We start from the raw sequence: 11,816 nt of genomic DNA, 5'->3' as shown, positions 1-11,816 counted from the left end.
TACCAACTTAAATTATTTCAGACTGATTAGAAAACTTTAACAGACCTATAACCAAAAAAAAAAATGGAACAGGTAATTTTAACAATATGCAGCAGAAATAAATACAGGATCGGATGGCTTTACTTGGGGAATACTCCCAACAATTCAGATACTTGACACTAATTCTACATAAACTAATACAGAATACAAGCTACCCAACTAATTTTATGAAGCAAATTCAAGACTAATACTAAACCCATGCAAAGCAGAAAAACACACACACACACACACACACACACACACACACAAAGTTACAGATCAGTAGTCTATATGAATATACGTGGAAAAATTTTCAACAAAATCCTAATAGAATTCAACTAAAACATTTTTTAAATGATACATCCTGATCTATTGGGATTTATACATATATGCAAGTATGATTAAACTTTAGACAATTATTATGATCCATTATATAAATAAAATAAAAAACTTGTATTTTATCAATTAATGCAGAAAAGGCACTCAAATTCCAACACACATTTTTTTGATAGAATCACTTAATAAAATAGGAATAGAAAAGAAATTCCTTATCATGATAAAGTCCACATATACAAAACCGATGACCATTATTATGCTCATTGAAGAGACTCTTAAACCATCCTCCCTGCTTAAGAGAACCAGACAGATTGGGCCTTTCCTCAAGTCCTCCCTCAACACAGGAACACTTTTTTTCTAATAGCCTGGCTTTCTGTGATGCTCACCTTCCCTACACAATCACTTAAGAAACAAGTGGATGTATAAGCAAATGTGGTGAAGAAAGCTGATAATACCCAGCTATTGAAAGACATAGCTTCTGGGATCTTAAAGGCATGAGTTAAGCAAGTGGCCATCTATTAGGGAAGCAACAAAGCCCACATGGAAGAAACACACCAGCCTGTGTAATCACAAGGTGTCAACGGGATCAGGTATCAGGCATCAGAAGACCCCCAAAAGCAAAGCAATTATATGAATGCAAGTGAGGGCATATAATGTACCCCTGCCCCCAAGGGGAATGAACAACAGAAATGTGGGTGAAGGGAGACAGCAGATGGTGTAAGGTATAAAAATAATAATAATTTATAATTCATCGAGGGTTCACAAGAGTGGGAAGGTGGGGGAGAGAGAGGAAAAGAAGAGGAGCTGATACCAAGGGCACAAATAGAAATAAAATGCTTTGAAAATAATGATGACAATATATGCCCAAATGAGCTCGATACAATTGATGTCTGGATTGTTATAAGAGCTGAAAAAACCTCCAATAAAAAAAAGAGAGAGAGAACCAGACAGGGATGCATGTAGCACCACTCTTTTTTTTTCTCAGTTCAAGTTTAATGCAACTACAAAAGATCAATGGGCTTATGCCCCACTACTAGTACATGATACATATCAGGCCCTGCCCGAAACAGCTCAGGGTCATTTTCACTGGGGTGTAGAAAGACTGCCCCTCCCCAGCCCCTACAAAAAATGCCTATCATATTATCAAATACCATGCTCTCAGTAGAGTCTAAGGCTTTATGTTTGAAACACGAAGAATACAAAAGAGGTTTGTTTGTTTTTCTCAAGGCTACTCATGGATGCCTAGCGCTGAAATGGTCCAGTGCTCACTTCTGCTTGGCGAAATACTCTCTGCTCTTCTGGACATCAGGCTTGATAGTATTGCTGCCAGGCTTCCAACCAGCTGGACACACTTCTCCATGCTTATCCGTGAACTGGAAAGCCTGAACTAGAGTCTCATCCACAGAGCGGCCAACAGGGAGGTCATTTACAGTGATCTGCCTAAGAATTCCTTTATCATCAGTGATGAAGAGGCCCCTAAATGAGATGCCTTCATCCACCTTTAAGACCCCATAGTCCTGAGCAATGGTACGCTTGGCATCTGATACCAAAGGAATGTTCATAGGCCCTAGGCCTCCTTCTTTCTTGGGTGTGTTGATCTAAGCCAGATGGCAGAAGTGAGAATCCACAGAAGCACCAATCACTTGGCAGTTGAGTTTCTTAAATTCTTCTGCCCTGTCACTGAAAGCAATGATCTCCGTAGGGCACACACAGGTGAAGTCAAGAGGGTAAAAAAAGAACATGATGTATTTTCCTTTGTAGTCAGTCAGGCTGATATCTTTTAACTGACCATCAGGCATAACAGCAGTAGCTTTGAAGTTGGGGGCAGGGTGCCCAATTTTGGCAGTTCCTGAAGACATCTTGTTAACAGCAGGGGCGCCTACAGGAGCGAGTACCTGTCGTCACCAGCCGGGGAGAGCGTCGCACCACTCTTATATAATATAGTCTTAGACGTTTTGGAGCCATTAGACATTAAAGAAACATAAATAAATCAATGGAATCCAGTTTGCCAAAGAAGTAGAACTCTGTCTGTTGGCAGAAATATGATTCTATATCTAGAAAACCCATAGAGTTCAATAAGAAATTTTTTGAAGCTAAATGCATAATTTGCCAACATGGCTACAAGGCCCACATGCAAATATCAATAGAATTTCTGTGTACTAAGGAAGAGAACTCTGCAAAAGAAATTATGAAAAAAATACAAATTACAATAACCATCCAAACATGAAATAATTAGGAATAACACTATTCAAATAAACAAAGACTTCTACAGAGAAAACTCTAAAACATCAGTACAAGAAACAAATATAAATATGTATATATATATATACATATAGTATATTTATATATATAACAGTCTTTCATATTCAGGAACAAGAGTACTTATTGTCCATAGTTAGTATTATCTAATATAAATATAATTTTAATCATTTCCTAACATCATTCTTCACAGCAATAGAAAAACTGATTTCCAGCTTTATGTTGAAGGGGAAAATAACAAGTGTAGGTAAAGCAGCACAACAAAAGAACAAAGTATGAGGCCTCTCACTCCTCATCTCTAAGTATGTTAGAGCAGTCGGGAGAGTGTGGTATGGGCACATTGACAGATACATGAGCCAACAGAAACACACGGGGAATACAGAAAGAAAACCATGTACCACAAACAACTGATATTTGATACACAGCTGAAACATATTAAATGGGAAAGAGAATCCTTTGAACAAATGGTGATGGCAAAATTGGATCTCCATCTGCAAAAAAATAAAACTGGGCCTATGCCTCACACTACATACAAAATTGAACTCAAGATGGATTAAATACCTAAATATAAAACATAGACTTACAAAGATCATTAATTAAAAAAAATAGGGCCAAATGTTATGGTCCTAACACAAGATATAAAAACACTCCCCAACATTATAAAAAAACGCACACAAGGCAATAAATACAGAGAACTGGTTCCTTCTCAACATGAAGCATTTAAATGCATCACAAGATTTCATCAAAAAAGTAAAACCGGACCTACAGACTGTGGGGGGCAAGGGGGTGCAATTATACATGGGATAGTGGACTAATGTCTAAAATCTTTGTAAAACTATAACGATTCAATAATAATATTAAAATACATAAGCAAGGTAATTAAAAATGAGCAGAAGGTAAGGATAGATAATTCACCGAAGATAACATTCAGGTGGCAATCAAATCTGAAGAAATGCTTGTGAGAAGTACAAATCAAAACAATTATGAAATATTATGTCACACAAACACTGGTACCAAAGTTCAAAAAGCAGAAAATAAATGCTGAAATGGATGTGGAGAGACTGAAATGCTCACATGCTGCTGATGGGATTCCAGAAGTGTACAACCTCTGTGGAAAGTGGTATGATTTCCCCAACAGATGGGACTAGAAATACCGTAAAACTTAGCAAACTCTCCAGTCGGTATAGAACCTAAAGAAGTAAGAGGCAAAACACAAAGAGATACATGAACATCTACTTTAATTGTAACACTATTTTTAAAAAAATAATTTTATTGGGGCTCATACAACTCTTAGCACAATCCATACATCCATCCATTGTGTCAAACACTTTTGTACATTTGTTTGTCATCATTCTCAAAACATTTGCTTCTACTTAAGCCCTTGGTGTCAGCTCCTCATTTTTCCCCTCCCTCTCCATACTCTCCCCTGGATAATTTATAAATTATTATTATTTTGTCATATCTTACACCATCCAACATTGCCCTGCACCCACTTCTCGGCCCTCCGTCCCCCAGGGAGGAGGTTATATGTAGATCCTTGTGATCTGTTGCCCCTTTTTTCCCTCACCTTTCCTCTACCCACCTAGTATCACCACTCTCACCACTGGTCCTGAAGGGATCATCTGCCCTGGGTTCCCTGTGTTTGTAGTTCCTATCTGTACCAGTGAACATCCTCTGGTCTAGCCGGATTTGTAAGGTAGAATTGGGATCATGATAGTGGTGGGAGGAAGCATTTAAGAACTAGAGGCAAATATTATGTTTTATCGTTGCTCTACTGCATCCTGATTGGCTCCTCTCTTCCCCATGGCCCTTCTGTTAGGGGGATGTCCAATTGCCTACAGGTGAGCTTTGAGTCTCTACTCCGTACTCCCCTTCATTCACGATGATATAGTTTTTTGTTCTAAAAAGACCTGATACCTGATCTCTTTGACACCTCGTATCCCACAGGCTGGTGTGCTTCTTCTATGTGGGCTTTGCTGCTTCTGAGCTAGATGACCGCTTGTTTACTTTCAAGCCTTTAAGACCCCAGATACTATATCTTTTGATAGCCGGGCACCATCAGCTTTCTTCACCACATTTGCTTATGCACCCAGCTGTTCCTCCAAAGCACAGTGTGGTTCTACTCAACGCAGTTTGTCCTCATCAGTCAGAACCCGAGGCACACATTTTGCAGCGACCTTTCTCATTCCCAAATCTTCTATTAAATTCACTGAACTCAACTCCAAGATAGTCCAGATAACTTTCCCATCTCTTCAATACTCAGTCTTCAGTCTTTGAGCCCAAGTGTACAGATTTTTGTCAACAGTTTTGTCCATTCAGGGAGTTGATGGATGCCCAAAGCAAGGTTAGTCATGAATAGACATTTCACCATGTTTGAAATGAGAAAACCACTCATACACTTGTGTTTTCCCCATAGCGCTGTCTCTGTAAGTTGCCTTCAATATCACCACCATTCCTGTGGCATGTTTCTGGAATAGGAAACAAATGTCACAGCCACACGTTTTCAAAAAGTGAGGTTCAAGTGAAACTGCTTTTATAAAAACAATTTCCTGTGACCACAGAGAACCTTCCCAGGCCACAACACTGGGTAGACTAACTCAGAGCCAGCTGCTTGATGCTTGCCTAGCAGGGAAAAGGGTGCACTATGAAAGCTCTGTCAGAGAAACAGTTTACCATTGTTATTTGTTGGGTTTTTTTTGGGGGGGGGTACCCCTTCATAGAACGGCTGGCTCATTTACCATCCTCAAAATTATTCTTGTGCCTGAGTGTATTGTTGCACATGTGCCCCCACACACCCACCCACAAAAGGGTTCAGTCGTTATCACATTACTGGATGCATCGCCATGAACTTGGGGACAGCATTCTGCACACACCTCATCTAAGGGACAGCAAACTTTTAAAATCTTCCCCATCATGAACTATGGATGTCTCTCTGGGCAAAGAGTTGCTATGTTTTACTCCATTCCAAAGTTCTTAATACACCTTAACTCCCATGCAGTTTCCCAGAACATATAGAGCAGGGTAGCATATTTACAGTTACAGGAGTCATATCTGTGTTCCAACTACTCAACTCCTATTATCAGATTGACACCATTTTGAAACAAATATCTAAGGATTGCTGACAGATACACAAGTAGAGTACTTCTAACATTTAAAAAATTCTTATAATTTTTTTACTGTCATATTACCAATGACTGATTTCAAAGGAAAAAGGTCATTACAGAAAAATTTCATTTGAATAGACATATACTAACTTCCGTAAATGATTGATTAAAAGAGATGACATGTTATACCATATGTTATAATTCAAGAATGAAGCCAGATATGATTATGTATTAATGAAAAATAGCTGCATTTACATAGTTTTCCACAAAAGGAAGAAGCTGCACGTACAGAGAGAAGGAGCAGGATACATAAAACAAAGATAATATGAGGTTGAAACTAATGATGGGGATTTACTTTCACACTTTTCCTTAAAAAGAAAACAAAAATACTCCAATATATTCTTTCATGTTTTCTTCATCCAATTTTAAGTTGTTTTAGTAAAGTATCATTATTTGCTTTAGGTGATTATTCCACAGTAGAGTCGATTTTACTGTCTAGGAAATAACACTGAAATACACTCACTTTGGGTTGTTTGTTTTGTTTTGGTAAGCCTATTAGTTTCTGGTTTGTTAGCTTGTTCTTTGTAATTCATGTGAGCAGGGACTGTGTCTGATGTCAGAGCCAATGAATTTTCAGTAAATTCTTATTCCTTGCTATTTCTATCACTTATCAAGTATGTTTAGGATCATTAATAATTTCATTTTAAATCAACAGTCAAAAGAAAGCACACAAAGAGGTTTCTGTACATTCCAGAACACTTTGTTACATTGCATCCAATTATTCAAGAAAAAAATCTATTTCTTTCTGTATCAGATTCTGTGTCTGCTTTCGGAATTTTCAAGGACCATGAAACTGCTGAATCACTTAATGTTCTGCTTCAGTTTCTCCTTAAAGCATTTACGTTGTTTACAGTCTTTGAATCGTTGAAAGCTTCAGCCGCTTCATGCCCTTATGTCATTATCCATTCCCAAGCCAGAGTAGTCACTTAAGTAAGTATCATTTCTATGCAGCTAAAATAGCTGAATTCTAGACTTCATTGCTGATCGCTTCACTGTGACAATGCGTGTCAACCACTATTTCTAGAATATGCAAGCAAATGGTTTAAAAACCTGATTGAATAGATGATTCTATATCTCATAGTCATAATACTTCTACAGAAAACATGAATCTGATTCTATTTTTCTATACATGTTTTCAGAATATAATCCCATGATCAAATGCCTCCAGAGTGAGTTTTAAAATAAATCTTTTCTTCTTTATTTCCATAAACCTGACTTTGCTGCTTGCACTCTTGATATAATGAAATGCTACACTATATTCTCTTGCTCCGTCAAAAAAAAGGTTGATGTTGAAATTTTAGCAAAATTCACATACATAATAAGTAATCTTGATTATCTTGGCAGATTATAAATAAAAAGTCATATCTTAATATTTAAATTTTTATATATTCTTTTCTCTCTACTTGTTTGCAATAATCTTCAAGAAGAAACATGAATCTATAAGTTAAAATGCATATCAACCTATAACTTCAATTACACTGAATTTTAACCTATTTACCTTCTCCTAAAACTTTTGGAAACTAATGTTGGAGAATGCTGTTCTCAGTATATGTACGGAAGTCTTCCAGAGGCAATGCTAAAACACAGACTTGCAACCACGTGTTCTTTCTCACACTCTCCCTCCATCTCTGGCTCCTGCTCATTTCAGTATGACTTTTCTGTGTGAACTGACTGTACAGGTCAAAGGCACTGTCGCAGGCAGCCATAGCTTTCCCAGCTTTTCAGTTGTGTCGATATGTCTGTTTTTAATTAGCAATAGTTTTGTTGTTGTCCAGTTTTGACCCATAGTACTTCTCGGGAACTTTTCTAGGACCTGCTAAAGATCCATACTGTATCCAGAAGAGGACATGGAACAAAGTATATCATTATTCATGTCTGATGAATTTTGACTCAAAACAGGAAATATGAAAATTAGTTTTTACTTTGCTTTATTGACCATGAAAATGCATTCTACTCTGTTAATTATTAAAAGGTATAAATAAGAGTTGGAAAAATAAGAATTTTAGAATTCTTAATTGTGCTTACGTGGGCATTGATGGGGGATGTTGTGCTGTATCTTTTCACTATTACTATTCCGTCTGCATATTGACCAAGTAATCTGAGAAGCTGGACTGTGTGAAGAAGCAGTGTCAGGGTTGCACGAATGCGCACGAACCATCTGTGGTATACAGATTGAAACTAACTGCCTTCTGAAAGCCAAGAGGACTGGAAGTCCTCACTAATGAAGGTAAAGCATGGATTACTCCTCAATATAAATAAAAGTAAAAATGCTCCCAGCTGAACTAGTAAACCAAATCCTGATAGATGGAGAAAAGATTGATGTTGTTAAAAGATTTCATCTTTTGGTTCCATAATAAATCCCCATGGGGATAGCATTTGAGAAATCATATGACAAATTGCATTGGGAAAATCCTCTGTAAATTTTCACTTTTAAAGTGAGTTTAACTGAGCCCTCTGTAAAGCCGTGTGGACTAATTAGCCATGACATTCCTTCTCGCTGTATAAATCTATCCTTGTATAGGTATGTATACTCATAAGTGTCCTGGTTTTGTTTCTCTAGAGAACCCTGCCTAACACACCCTAAGGAGGAATTATACTCAGATATATAGGGCCATTACGAATTGGAATCAGCTAGAAATTACCCAAGAACATATATTTGTCGATGTACTCTTATTTAACAATGGGATTGGTTGGGTTAATGAAGCCATATCTGTGTATGGTGTATCTTTATCAAATCGCCTTTGAAATATATAATGAGCAGAATAGGCACAGCGTAGTACAGGGAAGAAATATGTTACACCACAGGAAGATACTCAGAGACCCCAGGGACTAAAACTGAACAGTCACTTCTCTGAGAGCAAACATCCTGAGTCAGGCTTCTAGGCTCCTACACTGAGAGAAGATGGTGTTCCCTTTGTTAAAGCCACATTAGTATTTCTCTGTTAAATCAGTCCTAAATAACTCAATCCAAACCCTCTACCCTCAATTACATTCCAATGCAGCAGGTTTCTAAGGTTGTAAATATGTACAGAGCAGGCAGTCTGTTTGTCTTCCCTGGAGGGGCTAATGAGTTTGAAACAGCATGCTTTCTGCTGAAAGCTCCAAACCCAGCGGATAGGGCCACCAAGTTTAAGAACTAAGACTATCTTTCTTATAATCTTCTCTTGACAGAGCTAACACATGCCCATAAGTAAAGTAATTAGCGCTTCTTTACTCATTCCTTCAAGGAAATCAAACCCAGAACAGCTCACTGCCAGGGGGTCATTGTGATTCAAAGCAGCCCTCCCCCACCCCCAGGAATGGAATTCTTCAGAGGTGCATTTGAATACCTATATCCCACATTCATCCCAGTTTTTTTCAGCTACTGCTTTAACTCAGATTGTTTTACTAGTAATTTTAATAAAGACATGATAACGTGTACCTCCCTATGTTAAACTTTAGTAATTCGAGGAGATAAAAAAAGTTTAATAACAGCCTGGGCACCTACTTATAAGAAAACAAAACCACTTCAATCATCTCTGCCTACCCCTCACCGCTCCTTCCAATAGGATTCCCCTTCCCACGTGGGTGTCAGAGCACAGCCGGAAATACCTAGTGTCTCTCACTCATCTTGAGTGTGTTACATGTGTTCTAGAATGTTCTTCACCTGTTTAAACATCTGGCAAACTCCTCATTATTTCTAGGCCTGGATCATGCAATATCTTTCCTACAAAATACCCTGTGCAAATTTCAGGCAAATTAGCATTCCACCACAATGGAACACAAAATATTGCATGAGGTTTGCAGTGATTCCATTGTTTCTAACATGTACTGATCAAAACTATGTTTTAATTTTCTAAGGTTTACGAGCCCTGGTTTATTTTCTTGAAGTATTGAAATAATTATAATGATATAACTAAGTTGTTTTTATGACTAACTGAAAGAAGCACAATGATAGACTAATCTGTACAGTTCTTGGTAGAAAGTTGATAGAAATATCAATTTCTTTCCTCATGGATAGTATTTTTAATGTTTTTACTAATCCATATTTTCAAATCACAGTACAATTAGCTTAGTAGACAGATACTACCATTTTCAGACTTTCCCTCATCTATTGCATTTTAATATCTCAGTATAATTCTGTAATTGGAACAGATTAAATTCTCAATATTTTTAAGCTGAATGCCTGAAAGAATGATTAAAGTTTCAGTTTAAGCAAGCCATGTGCTTCCCACCAATATTTCCTGCTGCTATTAAATTTTATCTATTTTCCAATGGTTTTTACATGTATTTCATTGACAACTGTACTGTTTTCATGAAAAATCAGTGTATAGTAAAAGCTAAATTAACAGATGAGTATATACTTTCCAATTAAGAGAAAAACAAAGAACAAATCAGAAAATTAAAAAAATGTAAGTATAAAAATCACTTCCTTAAGGGATTGATATGTTGCAATCTCTCAAGTTAAAATGACGTCACCAGTCCCTGTTGATTCGTTTTTCAGTCTGAATCCAAAGAGAAACTCCTAAGGGTAATTGTTTCTCCTAAGTCTGTCAATACAAATTCAACAAGATCAACATATTGCCATTTAAGAGTGACACACAGTTCAAAAATATCCAAATCCTACCTATAATATGTAAGTTCTGATGTTTGAGAACAATTTTAATAAGTACATATTTTATTTATGTGTGTGGAAGGCGACAGAAGGCAATATAACCTAAAATGCTCTCCTCAGTTTACTCTTTGAAAAAAACTTTTTAGTTTACTCTTGTGGAAAATTTTAATTTACTTTTGTGGAAATTTTTTTTTATTTACTCCTGTGAAAAAATTTTTTCTGAAATATATATATATCAGAAATATATATATATATATCAAAGCACATAGTGGTAAAGGGAAATGAAAAAGGAGAGGAATCAATGGGTTGGGGTTGCATTTATATTACTCATAAAGAATGTTACCTTTCTTCTTTAAAAATGTCATAGACTATGATAATCTATTTAATAGAAATTGAAGTCAAATTTTGGTTTTCTAAGGTAAAAACTTAAAACCTTATCTTCTCTTAAACACTGAGGAAATGGTAAATAAAGGCTCCATTATCAATTTGAAATAGAATGTTACTAAGCAAGAATAAAATATAGATAAAGATGAATTTTAAGATAAATTCATATAATTTGGGGTCTACTGAAAATATCAAGACAAGGTAATATTAATTGAACTTATCTCTGTGCTTTAGACAGCCCTACAGCTGAAAAATGCACATTTGTGGCCCTATTACAAACTATGAGTAATTGTCAGCCTAGTTTAGTAGACAAATCTTTATGTTCACTATTGAAATGACCACTGGGACAAGTGATAACATTTTAACTTTTCACAGAGATAAGTTAATATAGTTAACATTTATCATTTAATACATATTTCATTCATAAATCTATTCTATGGTTCATCAAAAAATTTTCAAAAGAAATCCATCTTATATAGGTGCCTACTTTTACACATTTTGCCAAAAATAATGGATTACTCTTTTGATTTTGATTTTTTGGTTTCCAAATTAGGTGATTTCTTAAATGCATTGTTTCTGCTCAATGAAATATTATAAGAGAATTGCTAAAAAAATTCTGCACAATGTGTGCTTGCTTCTCTCTCTTTTTATGCACTTGTTTTTCAAACACAAAGGTAAGAAATCTGGTTCTTACACATGCATCTACTGTTACTTTCTCTTAATGCAGAAGATTGATTCGAAATTTTGTATTTTTCTACCCATTTACTTCAAGAAATATCAGATCAGATTAAGGGGAAATTCCTAAGTATAAGAGGACTATGGTGTTTCTGTGTATCTCATGCTTCTGGACACTAAAATCATCAAAGTCCATGTACATAACCATGTCTATCAATGCTGTTTATGAATTCAGATAACCTAACAGATTGGTATGGCCCCATGGTGGTGTAGTGGCTAAACTTTGGGCTGAGATCTGCATGGCCAGCAGTTGAAAACCACCACCAGCTCCCTGGGAATAAGACTGGGCTTTCTACTCCCATAAACAGTTACAGTCGCAGAAACCT

At 36.4% G+C, this 11,816-nt stretch overlaps 1 pseudogene; it reads right to left on the bottom strand.

Annotated features, from left to right (window-relative positions):
- Window positions 1-1,615: 1,615 nt before the first annotated feature.
- Window positions 1,616-2,231, bottom strand: LOC142460890 (peroxiredoxin-1 pseudogene; annotated as a pseudogene).
- Window positions 2,232-11,816: the final 9,585 nt, after the last annotated feature.

This window comes from Tenrec ecaudatus, chromosome 11, assembly GCF_050624435.1.
Source record: "Tenrec ecaudatus isolate mTenEca1 chromosome 11, mTenEca1.hap1, whole genome shotgun sequence".
In the NCBI taxonomy this organism is placed as follows: Eukaryota; Metazoa; Chordata; class Mammalia; order Afrosoricida; family Tenrecidae; genus Tenrec; species Tenrec ecaudatus.
This window is presented reverse-complemented; position numbering and strand designations above follow the sequence as displayed.